We start from the raw sequence: 15,159 nt of genomic DNA, 5'->3' as shown, positions 1-15,159 counted from the left end.
GGGGAGGGGAATCCAGAGCCAGGGCTGTGGTCCTCCCCCTGAGCCCCAAGCCAGCGGAGACTGACTCGCTTCCAGCTGCCTGGCTCCTGCCCTGCCCATTGCTCCTCCTCCGGCCTCAAGAGTCACCTGGTCACATCCCCTCCTGGGTCTCAGGTTATGAAGGGGGGGCCATAGCATCCATGTAGACAGCTGGAGTAACCCCTGCAAAAGTCACCCATGCTTATTCCCACCACCTAGATACTGGTGCAATACACAGGGAAACTGAGGCACGCACACCATTCGTGCAAAACAGTAAGACTCCTATACAACATAACAAGGGAAAATCCCCACTTTGTCACACCCCATCACCCCACAAATTGCAGGGAGGTCTGGCCCCTCTGTCACGCTGACCCCAATCCTCCACACATCACAGGGAGGTCTGGCCCCTCTCCTGCACTGACCCCAATACCCCACATCTTTCAGAGGGGTCTTGCCCCTCCCTAGCCCTGACTGCATCACCCCACATATCTACACATAATGGGGGGGTCTGGTCCCTTCCCAAGAATGACCCCTTCACACTACACATCATAAGGGGGTCTGGCCTCTCCCCCGCAATGACCCCATCACTACACACATCGCAGGGGGTTCTGGCACTTCCCCTGAACTGACCGCATCACCCCAGACATTGCGGGGGGTGGGGGTGGGGTCTGGCCCCTCCAACACACAGAACCCATTACCCTCCACATAGCAGGGGTGTCTGGACACTCCCATGCACTGACCCCATCACCCCACACATGGCGGGGGGGGGCTGGTTCCTCCCCCGCAATGACCCCATCATTCCACACATTGCAGGGGGGTCTGGCACTGCCCCCACAATGACCCTATAACCCCACACATCATAGGGGGTCTGGCCCCTCTACTGCACTGACCCCATCACCCCACACATCAGAGAGGGATCTGACCCCTCCCCCACACTGACCTCATCACCCCACACATCACTGGGGTATCTCGCCCCTCCCGTGTATTGTCCCCATCTCCCCACTCATCACAGCGGGGTCTGGCCACTTCCCCTTATTGACTCCAACACTCCACACATTTCAGGGTTCTGGCCCCTCCCCCACACTGACCCCATTACACCACCTATTGCAGGGCGGGGTCTGTCTCCTAAGCCACACTGACCCTATCAGCCCACACATCAAAGGGGGTTTGTTGCCTCCCACCCCACTGACCCCATCACTCCACACATCCCAGGGGGGTCTGAAACCTTCCCCGCACTGAGCCCATAACCCCACACATAGCAGGATGGTCTGGCCCCTACCCTGCACTGACCCTATCTCCCCATACACCTCAGGGGGGGTCTGGCCCTCCCCCACATTAACCCCATCACCCCACACACAGTGGGGGTTCTGGCCCCTCACCCACACTGACCCCTTCACCCCACATGTCCGGGGGGGGTCTGGCCCCACCGCCGCACTGACCCCATTACTCCACACATTGCGGGGGGGGGCATTGGCTCCTCCATCACATAGACCCCATCTCCCCACACATCGCAGGATGGGGGTCTGGCCCCTCCTGCACACTGAGCCCTTCACCCCACACATTGCAGGTGGGTCTGGCCTCTTCCCCGCAGTGAGCCCATTATCCCACACGTCGTGGGGGTGTCTGGTCCCTCCACCGCATTGATCACATCGCCCCACACGTTGCAGGGGGGTCTGGCACCTCCCCCGTACTGACCCCATCACCCATCATATCGCAGGGGGGAGGGGTCAGTGTGCTGCCTGGGTTTTCCGTCTGGGGGTAGTGCGGGGGGGGCGGGTTTGGTGTGTTCCTGGGGGGCAGGCGGGCCTCGGTACGGGGGGGTTAGGGAGGCGAAGGTGGGCGTGGAGTGTGGCTGTGATGGGGGAGGGGCCGGCAGTGGGCGTGTCACCCCGGTCGGGTAGAGCGATGGGTGGGGCCGGGGGCGGGTTCCCGCGGGTTGGGCGGGGCCATTGAGGCGGGGCCGCACATTGGGCGGGGCCGGGGGCGTATCTCGTCGTGGGGCTGGGCGGTTGGGGGCCGGGCGGGCAGACGCGGCTCGGCTGCGATGCGGTTGGATCTAGTGCTGCGCTGTGATTGGATGTGGCGCGCTCGTACTGTCGGTTGCTAGGTTCCGTGCGCCGCCCCTCCCCTAGGTACGTGCTTGCGCGGGGTCGCGCTCGCTCGGTGCTTTGCGCTCGGTTGGTGCCGGTGGTGGCCGGTCCCCGGCAGGGAGCGGCCTTCTCCGCGTCCGGCCGGGGCTGCCTCAGCGCCTGCCGCTCTGGTGAGGGTTCCGCGCGTGCCGGGCCTGAGGCGAGGAGGTGGCTCGGGCATTTGTGGCGGGGCCTGCAGCTGCAGTGCAGGGCTGGGCCCGGTGGGGTGGCTGGGGCTGTGCTCACCCGGGGAGCGGGTGTCGGGCTCCGGGGGGGATAGCTGGGGCTGTGCTCGCCCTGTCTCGTGGGGTGTGGCTGGGGTCACTGGGGAGCTGGCTGGGGCTGTGCTCGCCCTGGGGGCGGGCGGGTTACTCTTCCCCGTTTCGGCTCTGGGCGGGCGTTGGGCCGTACACGCCGGGGGATAATGCTCTCCGCCTCCCTCGGCAGTGGGGTGTTATCGTTAGCGCTGTGCCTTGTAGCGGGGGGAATTAACACTGCTGCGAGGGCAGTCACCTGAACGGGAGGGCTCAGGGTTGGTGGTGGGGGATTCTATCCCTCTTCCCTGGCTACTAGCAGATACTCCTGCACATCCTGTCTCGTCTAAGGCAGGATTAGGGTTCTAAGTGTCTCCTACATTCCCATCGTCTCCCATCTTATGCCCCTGTCGCTTAGGGGGCAGCCCACATTGAGTTACCCTGCACATGCCCTCTTTTAGAGTCCAGGCATAAAACTCATCCCTTTCTACTTAGATTGAAGTGCCTTGGGCTGCATTTGGCTTGAGTGACTGGGCTCTGAGGTCACCTCTGCATTTGGATACCCTGAAGATGGGCGTGGTAGACATAGTTGGTGGTCTTATTTGGTATTGAGCTGGAAGTCCCATCTTCCAGCTCTTGTGACAAAAGTTATCATGCTCTTGTGTGAAGTAGTTACCCCCTTGTCCTTCTAGTGGTGTGTTGTAGTTAGAATTGGAAGGATTAGTTTTTTTATTGGTATGTCTGCAAACATTGATTTCACCATGCATGCCAAAATATTTCCCTCAATAATAGGTGAAATGTACAGATCGGCAAATTAAGAAAAATGCTGCTTGAACTTATTAGAGTTTTCTTTATGGATATTTGCTTTGTGTTCTGACACGTGATAACAATTTGTGTTGTAACTGTTATAAAACTTTTTGAATCTCAGCATCTCCTGTCATTAAATAATTGTCTATCCCACCATAATTTCCTGAAACACTTAACATTTAAATGAATAAAATTTGAAAAAAAATCTTAAAAATAAACATTAATTATCAAAATTATAAAAAAATAAGAATTGAATTCTGCCAAGGCTGATTGTAGTGTGTCGGGCCCTACAGTCTGTACACAGTCCGTCATGCTTACTGTTCTCTGGTTTGGTTTTGAATATGGCAAGGTTTCTCTATAAGGACAATAGCTATAAATTCTTCTCATCGTGTTTGTAGAATCGTATTGTCCTGTTCACATTAACAAATACTGTTAGAATCTGTCTGCTCCTGATTATGGTAGAGCTTTGCTAGTGCAACTAGGTGAGTAGGGTGGTTGGCTCCTAACCTAGCAGTTTTCTCAAGGGTTGACATCTTTAGTTCTGTCTGGGGACACATTGTCCAATGCCATGTTCTGGTTAGTGGTGTTACGCTTGTACATCAATGCCCACTGGTGCCTAGCTGAGAGCTACTAACTGAGAGGAGAAGCTTCCCACCCCTACCCTATCCCTTGTTACAAGGCTTCTCTTGATGTTTATAAACTGAGGGAGGAAGGGAGTCCTGGCCCTCCAGCCCCAAAGTAGGTCTTGCCCTCTTCCTGGTTATTCTTCATGGAAGATTTTGTTGTATGAACCTGTCCAAAATTGGTTTGTAAGAAGGTTTTTACTTGTCAGTTGCTGAGCCACAGATTGTATTAATAATAATTTGCTGTAGGGTGTGTGGTGGCAGCAGATGTTCTTGGGGACTTGAAAGGACTGAAAGCCAAATACTATGTCTTACAGTACAACTGAGGCCAGCACCAATAGACATCCTTTCATGGCTTATTGCTCAGCTACTCCAAGAAAGAATTATCTGGATCATTTTGGGGTGAATCCTAATAACAGTGATTTTTAGAAAGCAAAGAAAGTGCAAGTTTCATTATGTTTTGTTCTTAAGTGGGGAAATGGACCATGGCTGCGGTGGGGATTCAGCCACTGAATCTGTAGTGTTTCAGTTGGCATGTTCAGTGCAGGTGATCGCATCACAAATCGAGTTCTCCAAGAAAACCTTCAGAACTCCACAGGGGTCTCCTCATAGATCAGTCCAGAGATATGTTTATGGCCCTGCCGCGAGCTTTGTTAGCCTAGCACAGGGGTGGGCAAACTTTTTAGGCTGAGGGCCACATCTGGGTGGGGAAATTGTGTGCAGGAGGGAGTGTGGAGTGTGGGAGGGGATGCGGTGTGCAGGAAGGGGCTCAGGGCAAGGGATTGGGGCAGAGAAGGGGTGTGGGGTGTATGAGGGGGCTCAGGGAAGGAGTTTGGGGTGCAGGAGGGGGCTCAGGGCAGGGGTATGGGGTGCAGCAGGGGGTTGGGGTGCAGGAGGGGAGCCAGGTGTATGAAGGGGCTCAGGGCAGGGAATTGGGGGGCAAGGGGGCAGGTGGGTTGGGCTCCGGCCCGGTGTCGCTTACCTAAAGCAGCTCCAGGGTGGCAGTGGTGTGCACTGGGGCCAGGGCGAGCTCCCTGCATGCCTGCCCTGGCCCCAAGCCTTGCTGCTCCAGGAGTGTTGTGGCCCCTGGGGGGGAAGGGCTCCGTGTGTGCTGCCCTTGCTGTGCCTCCAGATACCTCCCCTGAAGCTCCCATTGGCCGCTGTTCCCTGTTCCTGGCCAATGGGAGCTGACGGAGCAGTGCCTGGAGGCAAGGGCAACGCATGGAGCCTTCTGCCCCCCCCACCCTGGGGGCTGCAAGAAAGTGGTGCCGGCCGCCTCTGAGAGCAGCGCAGTGCCCGTGGTGCCAAGGAGGGAATCCCGTGGGCCGGATCCAAGCCCTGATCGTGCTTAGCATCACCCTGCCTGAGTCACTTACCACTTTTGCCAGGTCCAGACATCCTAGTACTCCTTGTAGACTGTATTTGCTTCTGGACTCTTTGCCTCAAACTTTAAAATGCACTTCCATTCTGAAAAGTGACTCTACAGAAGTCATTGTTTTGTGTGTGTGAAATAAAAAGGGTTTAGTGGACAAGAAAAGACTCCCCCCTGCCAACCCTGCAAACTCGCCTCCCCCAAGGCTCTGAGAATTAAGCCAGGTTCTTTCCATGTTGTGCATGACTAGTAATCAAGGCTCTGCAGACTGTATTAGACCCTTTGTCTTCATTAGGTTGGCACAGATGTAACTGATTGGATCTTAGTAAACAATTCTGTTGCACAAGAAGGAATAGATTCCAATGTTCTCTTTAGGTGTGCTGGCTCATCAGAAGTAAAGAGCAATAAAACTAATCCCTAGTCAGCAAAGTCTAAATCTGTAGCCCCTAAAGCTAATCTCTAGACCCTTCAAATCAGCAGACCTGACTCTGGTGGTGTATGTGCATGGGGTAATTGTGGGTCAGGGAGGTGCTATTTCTGTGTAGTTGCTTTTCAGAATAGCACTGCTCTTTTGGAATTGGCCTAAGGCAGATAGCAGAATTCTGTGTAAATGAGTAGTGATTACCCTGAGCTTTGCTGCCAATGACCCCTTGCTGGTGGTCCAGGGAGGAAGAATGTGGAGGAAGCCAGTTTTGCTACTGGGAAGTGTGTGACCTCTGGACAGTAGTGTGCTCCCTAGATACTGGCTGAACAGTGTCCTTGACTTGTAGCGGTGAGAACTGGTGTTGACAGACATTTCCTCTCCTTAAAGCATGACAAAACCCCCTTTTCTATGGTAAATACCAAGCACTTACCTAGTTCACCTCAACCCTTCCTGGCAGGAGGCCCTGCTTCTTCTCAGGTGCCCCCTGTGTAATATGGCCTCCAGTGCCTCTTGCCCCAGGCATGCTGCTGCTCTTGTTTATATTTTTAGTTTATAGTGCTATTTTTAAAAAGTTTTAGTTTGATGTATTCCTTCCCACCTCCAGGGCCCTCAGTTTAATAGTCTCTAACTGTAGGTTTCTTTGCAAAGTGTCTCCTGCTCCTTCTATTGCAAGCATCCTAAACCACTTATTCGTTCTTCCTGATACTCGTCATTGCACTCTCCTATCCTAAATATAGGGTAGTGTGCCAGTCCCCCCCCCCCCCCCAAAAAAAAAAAAAAGCCTGATAGTAAGATGAAGTGTTTGGAATGCCACTACTTTAGAGAAATAATCAGCAAAGCCTAGCTTACTGGGTTTTGGATCTTACTTTTTCCTTGATGCAGGAATTTGCCCTTAGATTCCTGTGGGTGTCTGAACTACTCTTGCATTAGAGAAAAATTTTGTGCGAGAGCATGTCAGTTTGAAAAATGCACATCTCTCCGATAATCAGTATATAAATGTTTGTAATAAATTCTTGGTAACAGCATTGGACTCACTGTTGAGCTGGAAAAACATGTGCCAGTGGGCTGATACATCAGCATTTCTGCTCTAAATTTTGTAGTATAGATTTTGTATGGAATTTTTTTAAATGTTGTCACTTAATTGGCCCAAGAAATGGCCTGCTTTCATTGCAGATTAAGCCCATTACTTCTTGTCCTACTGTCAGTGGAACTGGAGAACAATTGATCTCTGTCCTGTTTGTAACACCCTTAACATATTTGAAGACTTATCTGGTCCCCTTCTTAAACCTTTTCTTAAGACTAAACATGCCCGTTTTTTTAAACCTTTCCTCATAGGTCAAGTGTTTAAACCTTTTGTCTTTTTTTTCTCTCTCTCCTCTGGACTCTCTCCAGTTTGTTCACATCTTTCTAAAAGTATGGCATCCAGAATTGGACACAGTACTCCAGCTGAGGCCTCACCACTGCCAAGTAGAATGGGGCAATTACCTCCAGCATCTTACATGATATTGCTGTTAATACACCCCAAAATATCAGCTTTTGTTGCAACTACATCATATTGTTGACTCATTTAATTTGTGACCCCATCAGATCCATTTCAGCAGTACTACCACCTAGCCAGTTATTTCCCATTTTGTAGTTGAGCATTTGATTTTTTTCCTTCCTATGTGTAGAATTTTGCACTTGTCTTTATTTAATTTCATCTTGTTGATTTCAGACCAATTCTCTAATTTGTCAAGGTCATTTTGATGTCTAATGCTGTTCTCCAAAGTGTTTGCAACCCTTCTCAGTTTAGTATAATGCATGAATTTTATGACCATTATTCAAGGTATTAGTGAAAATATTGAACATTACTGGATCCAGGACTAACCCCTGCAGGACCCCGCTAGGGACATCCTCTCAGTCTGATAGCAAACCATTAATAACTACTTTGAAGCGCTAAGTGTAGTCAAAGCGCCAGCGCTGGGAGAGAGCTCTCCCAGCGCTGTCCGTACTCCACCTACCTGTGGGGAATAACGTACAGCGGGGCTTTGACCACACTGGCGCTTTGTGGCGCCGCAGTTTGCGGCGCTGGAGAGGGTGTGTTTTCGCTGCAAATTTGCAAGTGTAGCCAAGGCCACAGTCAGGTGGACCCTGTGACATTGCACCCCATATGCTTCAGAAAAGTATGCTTGGAATGTGAATATAATGTAACTGTAATATGCTTTATGCAAAAGGTCTCTTGTAAGGTATCATTACAAGGCTTATAATCTGAGTGTGTTCATCCGATTTTTATGCATGTGTCATTCTTGTATCTAAAACTAGAAATATAACATTAACTCTGAAGTCTTGTTGTAATTATGCAAAGTGTGGGCTTGGAATCTTGATGGCTCCCATTAACTAGGACAATTAGTTGTGAATGGTTCTGTTCGCTCACAAACCTTCCTGGGTATGTGCAGGCCAACCCTGAAAGAATGGAGAATGAGGTCTTACAGTGACATGATCATGTCACCTGGTACTGGAATCCATCTTAAACCTGGTGCTTTTCCATTTAGAAGGAGGGGTGGGGACCCAGAGGCACACAAGATTCCCACATTATGCCAAAGATATAAAAGGGGGTAGAACAGAACAAAGGGGGTCCCAGTGGTGTGAAATCCCCTGCTTTTCACCTAAGATGCATGCTGGAATTAAAAAGAACTGTACCAGGGAAAGGATTGGGCCCAGACTAAGAAGGAGTCTAGTCTGTGAAAGAAGCTTATTGGAGGGTGAGATTTACCTGTTTTCAGTTTCTTAATATATTTGGTTTAGATTTGTGTGTTTTGTTTTATTTTGATTGGTAACTTATTTTGTCCTGTCATCACTCAAAACCACTGAAATCCTACTTTTTATACTGAATTAAATTACTTTTGTTGATTAGTAAACCCAGAGTAAGTGATTAATACCTGGGTGAGCAAACAACTGTGCATATCTCTCTATCAGTGTTATAGAGGGTGAACAATTTGAGTTTTACTCTGTATAAGGCTTATACAGAGTAAAACAGATTTATTTGCGGTTTGGATCCCATTGCAATCTGGGTGTCTGGGTGCTGGAGATAGGTGACTTGCTGTGCAGGTTTTGGTTAAAGTCTGTAGCTTCGGGGGCGTGGACCAGACCTGGCTGGTTCCCATTGGAGGAGCCAGGTATTTGTGTTTGCGTCTGTCTTTGTGGTGCTTGTGTCTCTCTGTCGGGGCAGACTGCTGAGCCATGATTGGGGGCGGAGCTAAGCGGAGGATGGGGCCTATAAAAGCGGCTGCCCAGCCAGGGAGCGGCACAGCTGATCGCAGCGGCCCAGGAGCCAGCCAACAGGGCTGCTAACAGGGGAGTTTGAGTTACCATGTTCCCCAGGTAAGAACGCCGAGCGAGGCCGAGACAGCAGCAGCCATGAGCCAAGCAGCAGAGGATACACCGAGGATGATAGCATGCAGCAGCTGCGGTATGTACATGGTCCTAGCGGGGGAGCCAGGACAGTACTATGTATGCATGAAGTGTCGCCTAATAGAGCTGCTGGAGGAAAAGATCCAGGGTCTAGAGTTTCAGGTAGAAACCCTGGTAGAGCATAGAAGGGGGTTTGAGCAGCTGATGGAGCAATGGCAAGCAGTGACTGAAGGGGAATGCCCAGAGGTACAGGGGGAAGCAGGGGCTAAGGCCAGTGAGGGGGGACTGCCAGACGAGGAATATGGGCGGTGGAAGCATGTGACCGTGAGAAGCAGGCAGGGGAAAAGGAGAGCCAGTGAGGGGGAAATTGAGCTAAGGAACAGGTTTGAAGGTTTGGAGAATGAGGAAGGGGTACAGCAAGTGGTAGCTGACAGTGGGAGGCCAAAGAAAAAGAGACGAGCGGCCAGTCCCATAGAAAAAGGGGAGGAGTCGATGGAGGTAGCACCAAGTGTGGGCCCAGGGAGGATACAGGATGGCTTAAGGGGAACCACAAGGGATGATAGGAATGGAAGGAGCTTGCAACCAGGGGGAACAGGGGATAGGTTAGAGGACCGTGCTGTCCCCAGGCGAAGGCAGGTCTACGTGATTGGGGATTCCATACTGCGAAGGTTGGACAGGCCTGTGACCAGGGCCGATCCGGAGAACAGAAGGGTGTGCTGTCTACCGGGTGCTAAAATACGGGATGTGGACCTGAGGTTGAAAAGGATCCTAAGAGGAGCGGGTAAGAACCCTTTGATCATCCTTCATGTAGGAACGAATGACACGGCTAGATTCTCGCTAGAGAGGATCAAGGGAGACTATGCCAGGTTGGGTAAGACGCTCAAGGAAATTGAGGCTCAGGTGATCTTCAGTGGGATCCTACCTGTCCCTAGGGAAGGGCGCCAAAGGGGTGAGAGGATGGTGACGATTAATAGTTGGCTGAGGGAGTGGTGTTACAAGGAGGGCTTTGGGATGTATGGACACTGGGAGGCTTTTGGGGACAGACAACTGTTCTCAAGGGATGGGCTCCACCTAAGTAGGGAAGGAAGTAGACTTCTAGGAGGGAGGCTGGCTCATCTGATTAAAAGAGCTTTAAACTAGACACTGGGGGGAGACGGTCGGGAGAGGTCCTGGTGCTCTCCACGCCAAATTTATACATTGGGAGTGAGGACAACAAGATAACAACAGATATAGCCAGAGGGGGGCGGTTACGTGTAAGGAAGAGGGGGGGGACGGATACTAGATCTATAAGTCATACTGGAAGTACTGTGTCCCTACCGAGTTGGGTGAAAAGAGTGAGAGGAGCCCAACAGGAAAAATTAGGATGTTTGTTCACCAATGCGAGAAGCTAAGGTAACAAAATGGAGGAACTGGAGCTCCTGGTCCGGGAATTGAAACCGGATATCATAGGAATAACCGAAACATGGTGGAACGGTAGCCATGACTGGAGTACAGGTATGGAAGGGTATGTGCTGTTTAGGAAAGACCGATGCAAAGGTAAAGGTGGGGGAGTAGCACTGTATATCAATAATGAGGTGAAATGTAATGAGATAACTAGCAATGCAATGGATAATACAGAGTCTGTTTGGGCAATGGTCACATTGGGGAAAAAAACTACCAGAGCCTCACCCGGGATAGTGATTGGGGTGTGCTATAGACCGCCAGGATCTAGCTTGGAGACAGATAGAGAGCTCTTTAATGTTTTTAAGGAGGTAAACACTAATAGGAACTGCTTGATCATGGGGGACTTTAACTTCCCGGATATAGATTGGGGAAACAAATGCTAGTAATAATAATAGGGCTCAGCTTTTCCTAGACGTGATAGCTAATGAATTCCTTCATCAAGTGGTTGCTGAACCGACGAGGGGGGATGCCATTTTAGATTTGATTTTGGTGAGTAACGAGGACCTTGTTGAGGAAATTGTTGTAGGGGACAACCTTGGCTCGAGTGATCATGAGCTAATTCGTTTCCAAATAAATGGGAGGATAATCAATAGTGCATCTGAGACTAGGGTGTACGATTTCAAAAGGGCTAACTTTACTAAATTAAGGCGACTAGTTAGGGAAGTGGACTGGGCTAACATATTTAGGGATCTAAGGGCAGATGACGCCTGGGGTTACTTCAGGTTGAAGTTGCAGGAGCTGTCAGAGGCATGTATCCCGAGAAGGGGGAAACGGCTCGTAGGTAGCAGTTTTAGACCGAGCTGGATGAGCAAGCGTCTTAGAGGGGTCATTAAGAAAAAACAGAAAGCGTACCAGGAGTGGAAAATGGGAGGGATCAGCAAGGAAACCTACCTTATTGAGGTCAGAGGGTGCAGGGAAGCTGTGAGAAAGGCAAAGCGACGAGTGGAGATGGACCTAGCAAAGGGGATTAAAACCAATAGCAAACGGTTTTTTAGCCATATAAATAGGAAGAAAACCAAGACAGAAGAAGTGGGACCGCTTAAAACTTTAAACGGGGTGGAGATTAGGGATAATCTTGGAATGGCACAATATCTGAACGAATACTTTGCCTCGGTCTTTAATGAGGCTAATGAAGGGCTAAGGAATAGTAATAGAGGGACCGATGGGAATGAAGATATGGGGGTAAACATTACGGTATCTGAGGTAGAAGCCAAACTTGAACAGCTTAACGGAAGTAAATCAGGGGGCCCGGATAATCTTCATCCTAGAATATTAAGGGAATTGGCGAGGGATATTGCTAGCCCGTTAGCGATAATCTTTAATAAATCCCTAAATTCGGGGATTGTACCGACTGACTGGAGATTAGCTAATGTAGTTCCTATATTCAAGAAGGGGAAAAAAAGTGACCCGGGGAACTATAGGCCTGTTAGTCTAACATCTGTAGTATGCAAAGTCATGGAAAAAATCTTAAAAGAGAGAGTGGTTCCGGAGCATGAGGCCGATGGCAACTGGGATAGATTACAGCATGGATTTACGAAAGGTAGATCGTGCCAAACCAACCTGATCTCCTTCTTTGAGAAAGTAACAGATTTTTTAGACAAGGGAAATGCGGTGGATCTAATATATCTGGATTTCAGTAAGGCGTTTGATACGGTACTGCATGAAGAATTACTGGTTAAATTGGAAAAGATGGGGATCGAAATGAAAATCCAGAGGTGGATAAGGAGCTGGTTAAAGGGGAGACTGCAGAGGGTAGTATTGAAGGGGAACTGTCCGGTTGGAGGGTTACCAGTGGAGTTCCTCAAGGCTCGGTTTTGGGTCCGATTTTATTCAATCTATTTATTGCTGACCTGGGAACCAAGAGTAGGAGTGGGCTGATAAAGTTTATGGATGACACCAAATTGGGGTATTGCCAATTCGGAAGAGGATCGGGATATTCTCCAGGAGATTTAGATGACCTTGTAAACTGGAGTATTAGTAACAGGATGAAATTCAATAGTGAGAAGTGTAAGGTTATGCATTTAGGGATGACTAACAAGAACTTTAGTTATAAGCTGGGGACGCACCAGTTGGAAGTAACGGAGGAGGAGAAGGACCTAGGAGTCCTGGTTGATCGTAGGATGACTATGAGTAGGCAATGTGATGTGGCGTTAAAAAAGCTAATGCGGTCTTGGGTTGCATTAGGCGAGGTATTTCTAGTAGGGATAAGGAGGTGCTAGTCCGTTATATAAGGCGTTGGTGAGACCTCATTTGGAGTATTGTGTGCAGTTTTGGTCTCCCATGTTTAAGAAGGATGAATTCAAACTAGAACAGGTACAAAGAAGGGCCACTAGAATGATCCGAGGAATGGAAGGCCTTTCGTATGAAAGGAGACTTGAGGAGCTCGGTTTGTTTTCCTTAACCAAAAGAAGGATAAGAGGAGATATGATCACACTCTTTAAATATATCAGAGGGATAAATACCAGGGAAGGAGAGGAATTATTTCAGCTCAGTGCTAATGTGGACACGAGGACAAACGGCTATAAACTGTCAGTCAGGAAATTCAGGCTTGAAATTAGACTAAGGTTTCTAACCATCAGGAGTGCAATACTGGAACAGCCTACCGAGGAAACAGTGGGCGAAGGACCTCCATGACTTTAAGATTAAGCTAGATAAGTTTATGGAGGGGATGGTATGATAGGATAACGGGCTTAGTCAATAGGTCAATTAAGTGCCACACTGGTAAATAGTACAATGGGTCAATGGTATGATATAACCTTTTCCAGAGGGTTTGGCTGGAGAGTCTTGCCCGCATGCTTGGGGTTCAGCTGACCGCCATATTTGGGGTCGGGAAGGAATTTTCCTCCAGGGAAGATTGGCAATGGCCCTGGAGGTTTTTCGCCTTCCTCCGAAGCATGGGGTAGGGGTCGCTTGCTAAGGAGTGGGTGGATCGGCTTATGTGGCCTGCATCTTGCAGGAGGTCAGACTAGATGATCAAAATGGTCCCTTCTGATCTTGAATTCTATGATTCTATAGCTGATGAATTCCTTCATCAAGTAGTTGCTGAACCGACGAGGGGGGATGCCATTTTAGATTTGGTTTTGGTAAGTAACGAGGACCTTGTTGAGGAAATAGTTGTAGGGGACAACCTTGGCTCGAGTGATCATGAGCTAATTCGTTTCAAAATAAATGGAAGGATAAACAAAATTGCATCTGAGACTAAGGTTTACGATTTCAAAAGGGCTAACTTTACTAAATTGAGGCGACTAGTTAGGGAAGTGGATTGGACTAACATATTTAGGGATCTAAAGGCGGATGACGCCTGGGGTTATTTCAGGTTGAAGTTGCAGGAGCTGTCAGAGGCACGTATCCCGAGAAAGGGAAAACGGTTCGTACGTAGCAGTTTTAGACCGAGCTGGATGAGCAAGCGTCTTAGAGGAGTGATTAAGAAAAAACAGAAAGCGTACAAGGAGTGGAAAATGGGAGGGATCAGGAAAGAAACCTACCTTATTGAGGTCAGAGGGTGTAGGGAAGCAGTGAGAAAGGAAAAGAGCCGGGTGGAGATGGACCTAGCGAAGGGGATTAAAACCAATAGCAAAAGGTTTTTTAGCCATATAAATAGGAAGAAAACCAAGAAGGAAGAAGTGGGACCGCTTAAAACTTTAAACGGAGTGGAGATTAGGGATAATCTTGGCATGGCACAATATCTGAATGAATATTTTGCCTCGGTCTTTAATGAGGCTAATGAAGGGCTAAGGAATAGTGATAGAGGGACTGATGGGAATGAAGATATGGGGGTAGACATTACGGTATCTGAGGTGGAAGCCAGACTTGAACAGCTTAATGGAAGTAAATTGGGGGGCCCGGATAATCTTCATCCTAGAATATTAAGGGAATTGGCGAGTGAAATTGCAAGCCCGTTAGCGATGATTTTTAATAAATCTCTAAACTCAGGGGTTGTACCGTTTGACTGGAGATTAGCTAATATAGGTCCTATATTCAAGAAGGGGAAAAAAAGTGACCCGGGTAACTACAGACCTGTTAGTTTAACATCTGTAGTATGCAAAGTCATGGAAAAAATTTTAAAGGAGAGAGTGGTTACGGACCTTGAGGCTGATGGCAACTGGGACAAATTACAGCATGGATTTACGAAAGGTAGATCGTGCCAAACCAACCTGATCTCCTTCTTTGAGAAAGTAACAGATTTTTTAGACAAGGGAAATGCGGTGGATCTAATATCTTGATTTCAGTAAGGCGTTTGATACGGTACCGCATGAGGAATTGCTGGTTAAATTGGAAAAGATGGGGATCGAAATGAAAATCCAGAGGTGGATAAGGAGCTGGTTAAAGGGGAGACTGCAGAGGGTCATGTTGTGGGGGGGGGTTACCAGTGGAGTTCCTCAAAGTTCGGTTTTGGGTCCGATATTATTCTATCTATTTATCGCTGACCTCGGAACCAAAAGTAGGAGTGGGCTGATAAAGTTTGCGGATGACACCACGTTGGGGGGTATTGCCAATTCGGAAAAGGATCGGGATATCCTCCAGGGAGATTTGGATGACCTTGTAAACTGGAGTATTAGTAACAGGATGAAATACAATAGTGAGAAGTGTAAGGTTATGCATTTAGTGATGACTAACAAGAATTTTAGTTATAAGCTGGGGACGCACCAGTTGGAAGTAACGGAGGAGGAGAAGGACCTAGGAGTCCTGGTTGATCGTA

General features: G+C 48.9%; 1 protein-coding gene across 2 annotated transcripts in view; it reads left to right on the top strand.

The window, feature by feature from the left end:
* The first annotated feature begins 2,034 nt into the window (after positions 1-2,034).
* DAG1 (dystroglycan 1) overlaps positions 2,035-15,159 on the top strand; it is a 140,986-nt gene continuing 127,861 nt past the window's right edge. The window contains exon 1 of one of the 2 annotated variants that reach the window (XM_039480775.1): positions 2,035-2,150. The gene's annotated coding sequence lies outside the window, so the exon portion shown is untranslated. The other variant, XM_039480774.1, reaches the window with a different exon arrangement.

Source organism: Mauremys reevesii, linkage group 7 (genome assembly GCF_016161935.1).
Source record: "Mauremys reevesii isolate NIE-2019 linkage group 7, ASM1616193v1, whole genome shotgun sequence".
NCBI lineage: Eukaryota > Metazoa > Chordata > Testudines > Geoemydidae > Mauremys > Mauremys reevesii.
This window is presented reverse-complemented; position numbering and strand designations above follow the sequence as displayed.